The sequence below is a fragment of the Ornithorhynchus anatinus genome, chromosome 1 (assembly GCF_004115215.2).
Source record: "Ornithorhynchus anatinus isolate Pmale09 chromosome 1, mOrnAna1.pri.v4, whole genome shotgun sequence".
NCBI classification, from domain to species: Eukaryota; Metazoa; Chordata; class Mammalia; order Monotremata; family Ornithorhynchidae; genus Ornithorhynchus; species Ornithorhynchus anatinus.
Window position 1 is genome coordinate 27,295,299 of NC_041728.1, and position 13,535 is coordinate 27,308,833.

Here is a 13,535-nt window from a genome sequence, read left to right on the forward strand (position 1 = left end):
AGACTGTGAGCCCGTCACTGGGCAGGGAGGGTCTCTATCTGTTGCCTAATTGTATATTCCAAGCGCTTAGTACAATGCTCTGCACATAGTAAGCGCTCAGTAAATACTATTGAATGCGTGAATGAATCTCCCTCTCAGTTTATTCCCATCCTCATCGTATCTACCTGGACTCAAGCTCGAATATTGTCTGAACGTCTGCGTGTCTTCTCCCTCGACCTAGATAACCCTGTGCCATCTTCTTCTATCTCTTTTCATTCATTCATCCAATCGCATTTAATCGAGCGCTTAATGTGTGCAGAGCACTGTACTAAGCGCTTGGGAGAGTATAATATGCAGACACATTGCTTGAATGTGGACTGACCCCCACAGAGGAACTAGGATTAAAAAAAAAAAAAACCCAGCTCTCATTGTTTGCTGATTATCACCCCGGTTTGGAGACGAGATAGAAACGGGGCTGTCGAATCTTTGCGAGTTAAAAACCGAAGATGAAAAAGCAGAAATGAGGAATTTACACAGAAATTCCCCTTTCCCCATCCTGCGGAAGGCTTCGGGGAATGGGGCAGGGGAGAAGCAAAGGAGTAGTTAGGGAGACCGGGAGTTTCTTTATTCTTTTTTAGCAGGATTTGTTAAATTACTACTATGTGTCAGGCAGTGTACTGATCGCTGGGGGAGATCCAAGATAATCGGATTGGACGGTCTTCTTGGACTGCGATCCCCATCCGGGACAGGGATTGTGCCTGATCTGGTTATCTTGGTATCTACCCCAGGACTTGACACAGTGCTTAACCAACTCACAATTATTAAATTTCAATCACACCTCTTGCTTCTCTCTTTTCCCAAAGTGCTCAGGACAGTGCTCTGCACACGATGGGCACCGAGGACAGTGCTCTGAATTAGTAAATGGTCAGAACAGCGCTCTGCACACAGAAGACATCCAGTACAGAACTCGGCTCACTGTAGGTACTCAGTACAGTGCTCTTTACAAAACAGGTGTACAGTACAGTGTCCTGCACATGGTAGGTACTTAATACAGTGTTCTACAGTGGAATGTGTCACCGGGGACGACAGGTGAGACTCACCTCGAGATTTTAGGACGGGGTGCCTGTGGAAAAGGAATTGATGTTAACGTTCCTGCATTCATTCAGTGGTATTTATTGAGCGCTTACTGTGTCCCGAGGACGGTACTAAGCGCTGGGGAGAGTACAGTGAGACAATAAACAGACACGATCCCCCTCCTTGAACCAACCCCCGGGGGAGCATCCGTAACGACCTTTTCATCTTCCAGAAGAATGATAATTGCGGTATTTGTTCGGCGCTTACTATAATAATAATGATAATAATGTTGGTATTTGTTAAGCGCTTACTATGTGCAGAGCAGTGTTCTAAGCGCTGGGGTAGATACAGGGTAATCAGGTTGTCCCACGTGGGGCTCACAGTCTTCATCCCCATTTTACAGATGAGGTAACTGAGGTACAGAGAAGTAAAGCGACTTGCCCACAGTCACACAGCTGACAAGTGGCAGAGCCGATATTCGAACCCATGACCCTGACTATGTGTCAAACACCTTCCTAAGCGCTGGGGGAGATACAGGTTCATCAGACTGGATTCCGTGCCTGTCCCACACGGGACTCACGGTCTAAGTAAGAGGGAGAACGGGGATTGCAGCCCCGTTTTCTAGTCGAGGAAACACAGAGCAGTGAAGCGACTCGCTGGAGGTCACCCAGGGGGCAAGCGGCGGAGCGGGGATTAGAACCCAGGGCCTCTGACTCCCAGGCCCGGGCTCTTTCCACCAGGCCACGCTGCTTCCCCTGTTACAGTGTCACTGAAGGCCCCGGGAGCACAGACTCGACCGGGCTGAGTGAAGGAGGCAATCTCTCTTCGCCTGAAACCAGCAGGCAAACAACAAGCAAACCAACAAGCAAACATCTGCTTGCGATCTTCTGCCTGGGAGTGCCGCAGAGAAAGAGCAGGGCACTGAGAGCCGCGACACCTGGGTTCTAATCCCGGCTCTGCCGCGTTCCTGCTGTGTGGACCTTGGGTAAGTCACTTTGCTTCTCTGTGCCTCAGTTTCTTCATCTGCAAAACGGGGATTCGATCCCTCTTCTCCCTCCTACTTAGACTATGTGCCCCATGTGGGAACCGATGATCTTGTATCTCCCTCAGTGGTTAGTACAGTGCTTGGCATGTAGTCACTGCTTAACAAATGCCACAGTGATTATTATTATTATTATTATTGTTATTATTATTACAGTCTTGGCATGTAGTAAGTGCTTAACAAATGCCACAATCATTATGATTCTCCACGCCTCGATTTCCCCATCTGTAAAATAGAGCACAGGCCTGGGAGTCAGAAGGACCCTGGGCTCTAATTCTGGCTCTGCCACTTGTCCGCTGTGTGTCCTTGGGCAAGCCACTTCACTTCTCTGGGCCTCAATTCCCTCATCTGTAAAGTGGGGATTAAGAATGCGAGCCCCATGCGGGAGAGGGACTGTGTCCAACCTGATTAACTCGTATCTACCCCAGCGTTTAGAACAATGCTTGGCACATAGTAAGCGCTTAACAAGTATTCATTCATTCATTCATATTTGTTTATTGAGTGTTTACTGTGTGCAAAGCACTGTACTAAGCCCTTGGGAGAGTACACTATAATAACGAACGATACATTCCTGCCCACAGACTCACAGTCTAAAGGGGGAGTACCATTATTATTGTTATGATCTTCATTATTACATTATTATTATTACTATTCCTAATAATACAATGAGGAAACAGTACCTGTTCTCCCATTCATTCATTCATTCATTCATTCATTCATTCGTAATTATTGAGCACTTACTTTGTGCAGAGCACTGTATTCCCTCTTTGGCAAACTGTGAGGCCCAAGCGGGAGAGGGGTTATGTCCGACCTGATTATCTCCAATCTACCCCAGCTCTTGTTACCTAGTGAGAACGGTGCTTGGCACATAGTCAGCGCTTAACAAAAACCGTAATTATTAATGATGATTATCAGGGAGCACATAATAATCATCATATGAATAATAACAATCCTAACCATCCTAATAGTAATTATTAATATGATGCTCATTATTACAGCCTCTTCGGCAAGAGCCCGCGCTTGGGAGTCAGAGGTCGTGGGTTCCAATCCCGGCTCTGCCACTTGTCTGCTTTGTGACCTTGGGCGAGTCACTTCGCTTCTCTGGGCCTCAGTTCCCTCATCTGTAAAATGCGGATTAAGAGCGTGATCCTCACGCGGGACGGGGACAGTGTCCAACCTGATGACCGTGTATCTACCCCAGCGCTTAGAAGAGTGCTTGGCACAGAGTAAGCGCTTAAATACCATCATTTTTATTATTTCCATCCTCTCTCAGTTTAGCTTAAAGCTCCAGCTTAGCTACAGATCTCATGCTGCCAGATTCGAATTAGCTACTTCCTGCCACATAACCGACTCGAGGAAAAGCCCGCACGAAGAGGAGGAGGCAGAGCAGCCCGCCCGGGGGGTAAGTACATCTCTTTCCTGCTTCCAGACAGGCTCCGGCTCAGGGATTTTCTTCTCCTCCCCCAAAGCTGAGCTCAGCTCCAGGCAAGGCCAGCTCCAGGAGGCTTGAAGTCAGTCGATGCTGAGCGCCGCCGGGCTCCCTTGGGAGGGCAGTGATTCTCAGAGGCCGAGAAGGGACACCGAGGCTCAGAGGAGAAGCATTCCGGGGAGGTCTGTGGGCTTGGGGATCCGGGATGGTCCTGGAAGCTTGACTGGGGAAGTCCCTCCAGGAGGAGAATGAGAGGGACTAGAAGGAGAAGCAGAGGAGGGAAGAGGAGGTGTGGGAGGGGGGTCCCTGGGTGGGCGGCCAGGCTCTGTGACGGGAGAGATGCGTGGGATGGTAACGAGTGAAGGCGGGAGAAGCAGAGCGACCGGGGGTGGAGAAACGGCAGAGCCACTGGCCGCTGGAAGGGAAGGTAGTTCGACGGCAAGAAAGCTTAACTGGGGAGACTTTTCCGTCAGGAGAGACACCACTCATCTGACTGGAAAGGAAATCGACGATTCCGAGCTCCGGCTTCCAGAGGACGGAGTGGAGGTGGCATTCCCTCTCTGAGGTTGGTGGGGCCCGGGGAAGGCCGGGAGGGTCTCCGGTTGGGGTGGGTGACCGGCAGTCCCGGCTCGGGGGGCGGGGGCCGGAGTCGGGGTAGGTTCTTACCGTATGCAGAGCGTGATAATAATAATACTGATGTTGGCATTTGTTAAGCGTTTACTATGTGCAGAGCACCGTTCTAAGCGCTGGGGTAGATACAGGGTCATCAGGTGGTCCCACGTGAGGCTCCCAGTCTTAATCCCCATTTTACGGATGAGGGAACTGAGGCACAGAGAAGTTAAGTGACTTGCCCACAGTCACACAGCTGACAAGTGGCAGAGCTGGGATTCGAACCCATGACCTCTGACTCCCAAGCCCATGCTCGTTCCACTAAGCCACGCTGCTTTAGGGAGTTGGTGTTTATAGGTCAGGTACAGGCATGTCCTCTGTGGGGCTGGATCAGGTAGGACACAGAGTATGGTAATCAATCAATGGTATTTACTGAACGCTTACCGTGTACAGAGTACCGTACTAAGCACTTGGGAGAGTACAATAGGTTCTTGTGTAAGTCTCTAGACTGTAAGCTCACTGTGAGCAGGGAAAATATCTACCAACTCTGTTATATTATACTCTCCCAAGTTCTTAATACACGAAGCAGCATGGCCTAGGGATAGACCGCAGGCCTAGGAGTCAGAAGGACCTGGGTTCTAATCCCCGCTCCGCCACGTGTCTGCTCTGTGACCTTGAGCAAGTCACTTCACTCCTCCGGGCCTCAGTTCCCTCATCTGGAAAATGGAGATTACGAGTGTGAGTCCCACGTGGGACAGGGACTGTGTCCAACCTGATTAACTCGTATCTACCTCAGGGCTTAGAATAGCGCTTGGCACAGAGTAAGCGCTTAACAAGTACCATTATTACTATTAATATTACAGAGCTCTTCACAGAGTAAGGGCTCAATAAATACCATTGATTGATTAAAGAACGGGTAATGTGATGCAAGAAGGCAGAGTTTTCATTGTCTCCTCTTCAGGGACCTCTTATCCAGTCCACCAGCCACTATCCTCCCCTGATTGTTCAGCTGAAATGTATTAATAATAATCTTAATCATGCTACATGTTAAGCACTTACTATGTGCCAACCACTGTTCTAAGCCCTGGGTAGATAGAAGCTAATCAGGTCGGACACAGTTCCTGTCCCACTTTGGGCTCACACTTTTAATTCCCCCTTTTTACAAGTGAGGTAACTGAGGCCCAGAGAAGTGAAGTGACTTGTGGTGGGGCCGGGATTAGAACCCAGGTCCTTCTGACTCCCAGGCCCGTGCTCTAACCACTACGCCACGTTGCTTCTCTCCACACCCTCCTATCCTTTGTTACCGTCTCCCAAGTTCGTTCTTCTCCTTTTCTCTCTTCACTCCTGTCTCCTTTCCTTGTAATCTGATCACGATGATAATGACCACAGTAGTAATAGTAGAAGCAGAGGTATTTATTGGACACCCTCTGAGGGCAATGTACTGTACTGAGCTCTTGGGAAAGCTAAACAGAAGCGCGATTCACATTCCCTACCCAAAGGGGTCTTACACTCTATCAAAAAGAAAGGCAAAAAAGAAAAAGGATTTACAAAGTGGGAGATGATTAGGATACACAAATCGACTGGTCAGTTGATCATACATTTGTACATAAGCGCTGAGGGTGGGAACAAATAAATATGTCATTTGGTCAGCACTTACTAAGGGCCAAAGAACTGGGTTAAACCTTAGGATAGGAAGAAAATGAGCAGACCTGAGAAAGGCTCCATTCCTACCTATCCCACATCTTAACAGCGCTTGGAACGGTGCTTTGCACATAGTAAGGATTTAACAAATACCACCATCATTATTATTATTATTATCCTCATTTCACAGAAGAGGAAACTGAGACCCTTGAATCTCTGAGACTCAGCGTTGGCAGAAAAAGGGCTCCTGGTTCCAAGCTCTTCATTCATTCATTCTTTCATTCACTCGTATTTATTGAGCACTTCCTATGTACTAAGCGCTTAGGAGAGTACAAAATAGCAGTCGATAGACACATTCCCTACCCACAACGAGCTTACTTCCCATCGGGGCCCCTAGAACAGAAGCTCATTATGGGCAGGGAACGTGTCCACTAATTCTGTTGGATTTTATTCTCCCAGTCGCTTAGAATGGTGCTCTGCAGATAGTAAGCGCTCAATAAATACTGCTGAATGAATTAATAGTAATAATAATAATAAGAATGGTATTTGTTAAGCCCTTACTATGCGCCAAGCACCGTTCTGAGCGCTGGGGTAGACACAAGGTAATCAGATTGTCTCACGTGGGGCTCCCAGTCTTAATCCCTATTTTACAGACGAGGCAACCGAGGCCCAGAGAAGTGAAGCGACTTGCCCAAAGTCACACAGCCAACGAGTGGCGGAGCCGGGATTAGAACCCGTGACCTCTGACTCCCAAGCCCGGGCTCTTGCCACTAAGCCTGGCTCCTTCTCTAATACCACCGAATGATCGATTGACTGATGAAGGCAGTAGTCTGCCTCCCATTTGCTATCATTTCCATAGGATGCTCACTCATCAGGTTTCTCCTTTTGAGTCATTCGAGCTCTTGGTACAAAGTCACAAACTTTCTTACCAAACGGTAGCTCTCGAATTGAGTCCTCGCCGGCATGGAGATCTAGTGCCTAGCCAGCACGACTTCAGAGGACTAGAGATTTTTTCCTTCCTGAGACGTGATCAGTATTTCATTTTATTCTTTCGGGGAAACTTTCGAAGTAGAACACTTTCATTTCTGCCCATGAAATTAGTGATTAATTTACATAGGAGCACACATTTTCCCGAAAATATTTCCAGCCTCAAGGGTGATGCAAAATTTTCGTTTTTCTTGTCGTTCGCTGACGTCACAGATGAGTCAGATCATCTGAACTATTTTATTTTGAACCAACCGGTTAAAATGACTGTCTGCCTTGAGGCACCTTGTTAAAGTTAAACTCGTCTCAGACCTTGCTGGTAACCCTGAGGTTATAGAGATCACCCTGATGGATAAGGAACTTTCTGTCGGAGGAAAAAGCTCGTGAAAGGAAAATAACAGCAAGAGTGCTTACTATGTGCCAAGTACTGTACTGAAAACTGTGATAGGTACAAGATGAGCGGGATGCGGTCTCTGACCCGCATGGAGATCACATTTTAAGAGGGAGGAAGAACAGGGGTCTCGCTCCCCATTTTCACAGAGAAGGAAACTGAGGGACAGAGAAGCAAGGTGACTTGCCCGAGGCCAAGCAGCAGGCAGTGGCAGGGCTGTGATTAGAACCCAGGTCCTCTGACTCCCAGGCCCTTGCTCTTTCCGCCAGACCACGCTGCTTCATTTAGACCTCTGAGGTTGGATCCTCCTACGGAGGTATCTGGCCATTAAGATCTTCTCTGAGGCCGGAGGTACCGAGGCCCTCAGGAGACCAAGAATCCACCCGTTTCTTCCCCCCGATTTGGACAGATGATCAGATTGCAGTTCGGTGTCTGTCGAGATGGGATGCCGAGACGCATCCTGTCGTAAAATCTGGTCCGTCTCCTCAGAGGGGCGGGGGTTAGCTGGGGAGAGGTGCTGTTTTCTGGCGCTGGAAATGCTCCTTGACTCTCAAACTTGGGCCAGTCAGCTGAAGATCCCCCGCACGCCCCCAGGTTCCTATCTCCGATCTCCCCCCAGGCTGTCAAAGGAAAATGTTATGAGGTTACTCTTCTACCTTCACTTTCCAAGCCAAATGTCATTTCTTTAGCACTTTTTCTCACCCTGTTCTCCTTACGTTCTCCAAGGTTGCAGAGTTCAGGACTGAACACAGGAGTCTAGAGAAGCAGCGTGGCCTAATGGATAGAGCATGAGCCTGGGAGTCAGAAGGACCTGAGTTCTAATTCTGGCTCTGCCGCTTGTCCGTTGCGTGACCTTGGTCAAGTCACTTTTCTTCTCTGGGTCTCATCTGTAAAATGGGGGTTTAGACTTTGAGCCCCATGTGGGACAGGGACTGCGTCCAGCCTAATTTGCTCGTATCCACCCCGGCGTTTAAATAATAATCATAATAATGATAACTGAGGTATTTGTTAAGCGCTTACTGTGTGCCAAGCACCGCGGAGAGAGCCTAGATGGGAGATCTGATGCTGCATCCTGTCATCAAACCTGGCTGGTCTCCTCAGAGAGGCAGGGGTAGATACAAGGTAATCCAACTGGACACAGTCCCTGTCCCACATGGGACTCACAGTCTCGACCCCCATTTTACAGATGAAATAACCGAGGCACAGAGAAGCCAAGTGACTTGCCCGAGGTCACACAGTAGACAAGTGTACAGTGCCTGGCACATAGTAAGCGCTTAACAAATACCGCAAATAATGGGAACCAAGCGCCGAGGACAGGGAGGGTGGGTTGTTTCATGGAGGCCTGAGAAGCAGCATGGCAGAATGGATAGAGCCCGGGCCTGGACGTCAGGAGGTCAAAGGTTCTAATCCCAGCTCTGCCCCTTGTCTGCTGTGTGACCATGGGCAAGTCACTTCACTTCTCTGGGCCTCAGTTCCCTCATCTGTAAAATGGGGATCGAGACTGTGAGCCCCATGTGGGACAGGGACTGTGTCCCACCTGATTTGCCTGTAACTGCCCCATGTGCCTTAAGCGCTTAACAGATACCGCAAATAATGGGAACCAAGCGCCGAGGACAGGGAGGGTGGGTTGTTTCATGGAGGCCTGAGAAGCAGCATGACTTCCTGCGGGAATGAATTCCATGTGCTCGACCCCCGCCGGGGAAGGCCTCCTTTCGTTGGTCGCTCTTGGTCATAAGCTCGTTGTGGGCAGGGAATGTGTTTACTGTTATGTCACACTCTCCGGAGCACTCAGTACAGTCCTCTGCCGCAGGAAGCGCTCAGTAAAGATGACTGAATGAATAATGAGGTGCAAATGCTGACTCACTCCTGGGGTGGTCCACAGACCCTGTAGAACGTCTTCTGTAGCGGTCGCCAGTCACACCAATTTTCTAACCAGAATGCCCCGCTTCAGTCGATCACATAGTCAGTGGCATTTATTGAGCGCTCACTGCGTACGGACGACTGCACACGATCTTCGCCACTCTCCCTCTCCCGGCTCCCACTCCTCCTCTTCCTCCCTCTTGCTCCCTGTCCTTTAGGTACAAGAGCGCAAGCACCTCGCTGGTGCTTACCATTCCCATATTCTTCCCTGCGGCTCCGGGTCCCACAGATCCAGAGCCACAGAGAACCGGGAGGTGGAGTCTGTTTTGTTGCCTTTATGCCTGGTTTCTCTCGAGCTCATTTCCTGATTTCTATGAAGTCCCAGAGTGCGACCGCTTGCAGAGGTTGAATTTAATTCTTAGTATTAGACGTTTCTTGGGCTGATGTGCTGAATGGCCTAGAGGTGTGAGTTTTTCGATCAGAAACCTTCCATGAATAATACTAATATTAATAGTATCCGTCAAGCACTTCCTATCGGATACAAGACCATCAGATGGGACGCAGTCCCCGTCCCACATGGGTTCACAGTCTAAGGAGGAAGGAGGACAGGTATTGAATCCCCATTTGGAAAATAAGCAGATTGAGGCCCAGAGAAGTGAAGAGACTTGCCCGGGGCCACAAAGCAGATCAGTGGTAGGGCCTGGATTAGAACCCATGTCCTCTGACTCAATGGCGCAAGCTCTTCCCAATAGGCCATACTGCTTTTTTTTAAACAGTGGTTCTAATCCCCACCCTGCCACTTACCTTCTGTTTGAGCTTGGGCAAATTATTAATTCATCTGCACCTCAGTTCCCTCATCTGTAAAATGGGGAATAAATCCTACTCTCTCCTTAGACTTTGAGCCCCATGTGGGACAGGAACTGTGTCCAAACTAACTTGTATCCACCCCAGGACTTAGGACAGTGCTTGGCACCATAGTAAGTGCTAAACGAGTAGCATAATTGTGATTATTTTTCGATTGTGAGCTCCACGTGGGACAGGAACTGTGTCTAGCCTGATGATCTTGTAGAGACCCCAGTGCCTAGTACAGTGCTTGGCACACAGTGGACACTTCACGAATGCCATTGTGATTTAGACCGTGCCCTCTGTACTTCCCGGGGCCCGATTCAACACTTGCTGGGCTTATTTCTCTCCCTTCAGTCGGAAAGGTTCTGATTAGGCTCCCAGTGAGATAACACGTAGTTGTGTTCTGTGGTTGTCGCTTCGGCCTCAGCTTGGCTTTACACCACAGATGAAGCCTACGTGCCTGAGGACACGGCTTCGAATCTCTCTCCCAAGATCTGGGTGGGGGGGCACTCAGAAGTCAGTGCGCCGAGCTGGACCTTTGGCAGGACCCTGACCAGAAGGGCCAGGCGAAGCTGGAGAACAGGACGGTAAAGGTTGAAAGTCACACCCCGAGGAAGTTTCAGGATTTCTGTCACTTCCCATCTGCTGTGCACTTACTCTGAACTATTTACTATTAGTACTGATAATAACAATAGTAATTGAGGTATTCGTTGAGTGCTTTTGCTGTGCCAGGCACTGTACTAAGCGCTGGGGTGGATTCAAGGAAATGGGGTGGGACAAACTTCCTGTCCCATGTGGGGCTCAGTCTCGATCCCCATTTTACAGATGAGTTAACGGAGGTCCAGAGAAAGGGAAGTGACTTGCCTAAGGTTACACAGCAGCACTGGAACCCATGACCTTCTGACTCCCAGGCCTGTGCCCTATCCACTACGCCACGCCACTTTCCTTAAGCTCTTACTATGTGCTAGGCACAGTACTAAGCATTCAGGTAGATTAAAGATCATCAGGTTGGACACGGTCCCTGTCCCACTAAGGCCTCAGAGTCTTCATCCCTTTTTGACAGTAACTGAAGCACAGGGAAGTTAACAGAGGCCTAAGGTCGCACGGCAGACAAGTGGCGGAGCAGAGATTTTATTTGATTTGTTTCTGGTATTTGTTAGGTGCTTACTATGCTCCAGGCACTATACTAAGCCCTGGAGAAGATACACAATAGCCAGGTTGAACAGAGTCCCTCTTTACAGATGAGATAACTGAGGCACAGAGAAGTTTGGGGACTCTCCCAGGGTCACACGGCAGACAAGTGGAGGAGCTGGGATTAGAATCCAGGTCCTTCTGACTCCCAGACCTGTGCTCTATCCACTATTCATTCATTCATTAGTATTTATTGAGCGCTGACTATGTGCAGAGCACTGTACCAAGAGCTTGGGATGTACAATTCAGCAACAGATAGAGACAATCCCGGCCCAGTGACGGGCTCACAGTCTAAACGCTACTTCTCTGTGAGTGTCTGATGCATAATAATAATAATAATAATGTTGGTATTTGTTAAGCGCTTACTATGTGCGGAGCACTGTTCTGTTCTAAGCGCCGGGGTAGATACAGGGTAATCAGGTTGTCCCACGTGAGGCTCACAGTTAATCCCCATTTTACAGATGAGGTACCTGAAGCCCCGAGAAGTGAAGTGACTTGCCCACAGTCACACAGCTGACAAGTGGCAGAGCCGGGAGTCGAACCCATCACCTCTGATTCCCAAGCCCGGGCTCTTTCCACTGAGCCGCGCTGCTTCTCATTCATACATAGTGTCAACACCGACATATTTTTTAGGGGGTGGCATTTCTCTAAGTTTCTGCAGGCCCCCTTCTTTCTCCTCCCTCCTCATTCCATCGGTCATTAACCCCTTTACTAGAAGAAAGGCAGAGAAAAGGAGGAGAGAGAAAACTCACACCGTTCATTCATTCATTCAATTGCATTTATTATTATTATTACTATTGTTGTATTTGTTAAGTGCTTACTATGTGCCAGGCACTGTACTAAGCGCCGGGGTGGATACAAACAAATCGAGTTGGACAGTCCCTGTCTGACATGGGGCTCGCGGTCTTAATCCCCATTTTACAGTTGAGGGAACTGAGGCTCGGAGAAGTAAAGTGATTTCACACAGCACACAGCAGACAAGAGGCGGAGCCAGGATTTACTGAGCGCTTACTGGGCGCAGAACACTGAACTAAGCACTTGGGAGAGTACAGTATAACAATAAGCAGACACATTTCCTGCCCACAACGAGATTACCAGTCTGTTTTTCCACCAGTTTGTGTCTCTGGTTAAAGGTAGAGGAGGAAGCATAGGAAGGGATGGATGAGATTTGGGGGTTAATTGGGGATTAGAGAAGCAGCATGGCTCAGAGGAAAGAGCCCGGGTTTTGGAGTCAGAGGTCATGGGTTCGAATCCCGGCTCTGCCCCTTGTCAGCTGTGTGACTGTGGGCAAGTCACTTCACTTCTCAGGGCCTCAGTTACCTCATCTGTAAAATGGAGATTAACTGTGAGCCTCACGTGGGACAACCTCATTACCCTGTATCTACCCCAGCGCTCAGAACAGTGCTCTGCACGTAGTAAGGGCTTAACAAATACCAACATTATTATTATTATGTCCTTAGTAATAATAACAATAATAATAATGGTATTTGTTAAGTCCTTACTCTGTGCCAAGCACTGTTCTAAAAGCTGGGGGGAGGATACAAGGAAATCAGGTTGTCCCACATGGGGCTCAGAGTCTTAATCCCCATTTTACAGATGAAGGGACTGAGGCACAGAGAAATTGAGTGACGTGCCCAAAGGCAAATAGCTGACAAGTGGCGGAGCCGGGAGTAGAACCCATGAGCTCTGACTCCCAAGCCCGGGCTCTACCCACTGAGCCACGTCCCCTATCAACACAGATACTAAGAGTTCAATGTTATCAAAACTACAGATGAGTAAAGATTGACACACGACTCAGTACTTATCTTCAAGCACCCAGGGCTGTCTAGAAACATTAACAACTGCTAGCCACGTGAACCGATCAATCGATCAGTCGCATTTATCGAACACCCACATCGCTGTACTAAGAACTTAGGAGAGAAACAGTGTGGCTTAGTGGAAAGAGCAGTGGCCTGGGAGGCAGAGGACCTGGGTTCTAATCCTAGCTCCGCCACCTATCTGCTGTCTGACCTTGGGCAAGTCAATTCACTTCTCGGTGCTTCAGTTTCCTCATCAGCAGAACGGGGGATTCAATACCTGTTCCCTTTCCTTCTAAGACTGGGAGCCCCATGTGGGACCTAATTGTCTTGTATCTACCCCAGTGCTTACTACAGTGTTTGGCAGATAGTAAGCACTTAACGAATACCCTGATTATTATTATTATGACAGTATAACTCCTTCTCTGCCCAAGAGAAGCTTACAGTCTAGAAGGGGAGACAGACATTGATATGAATAAATAAATTCTGGCAATGTACACAATAATACTAACGATGGTATTTGTATGGGGGAAGCAGCGTGGCTCGGTGGAAAGAGCCTGGGCTTCGGAGTCAGGGGTCATGGGTTCGACTCCCGGTTCTGCCACTTGTCAACTGTGTGACTGTGGGCGAGTCACTTCACTTCTCTGTGCCTCAGTTCCCTCATCTGTAAAATGGGGATTGACTGTGAGCCTC

The 13,535-nt window shown here is 48.8% G+C and overlaps 1 protein-coding gene across 2 annotated transcripts in view; it reads left to right on the forward strand.

The window, feature by feature from the left end:
- Positions 1 to 3,516: 3,516 nt before the first annotated feature.
- The window catches only part of GPR132 (G protein-coupled receptor 132), a 38,925-nt gene continuing 28,906 nt past the window's right edge, over positions 3,517 to 13,535 (forward strand). The window contains exons 1-2 of one of the 2 annotated variants that reach the window (XM_029073436.2): positions 3,517 to 3,706; positions 3,998 to 4,089. The gene's annotated coding sequence lies outside the window, so the exon portion shown is untranslated. Of the gene's footprint in view, positions 3,707 to 3,864; positions 4,090 to 13,535 lie in introns of those variants that run through there. The other variant, XM_029073427.2, reaches the window with a different exon arrangement.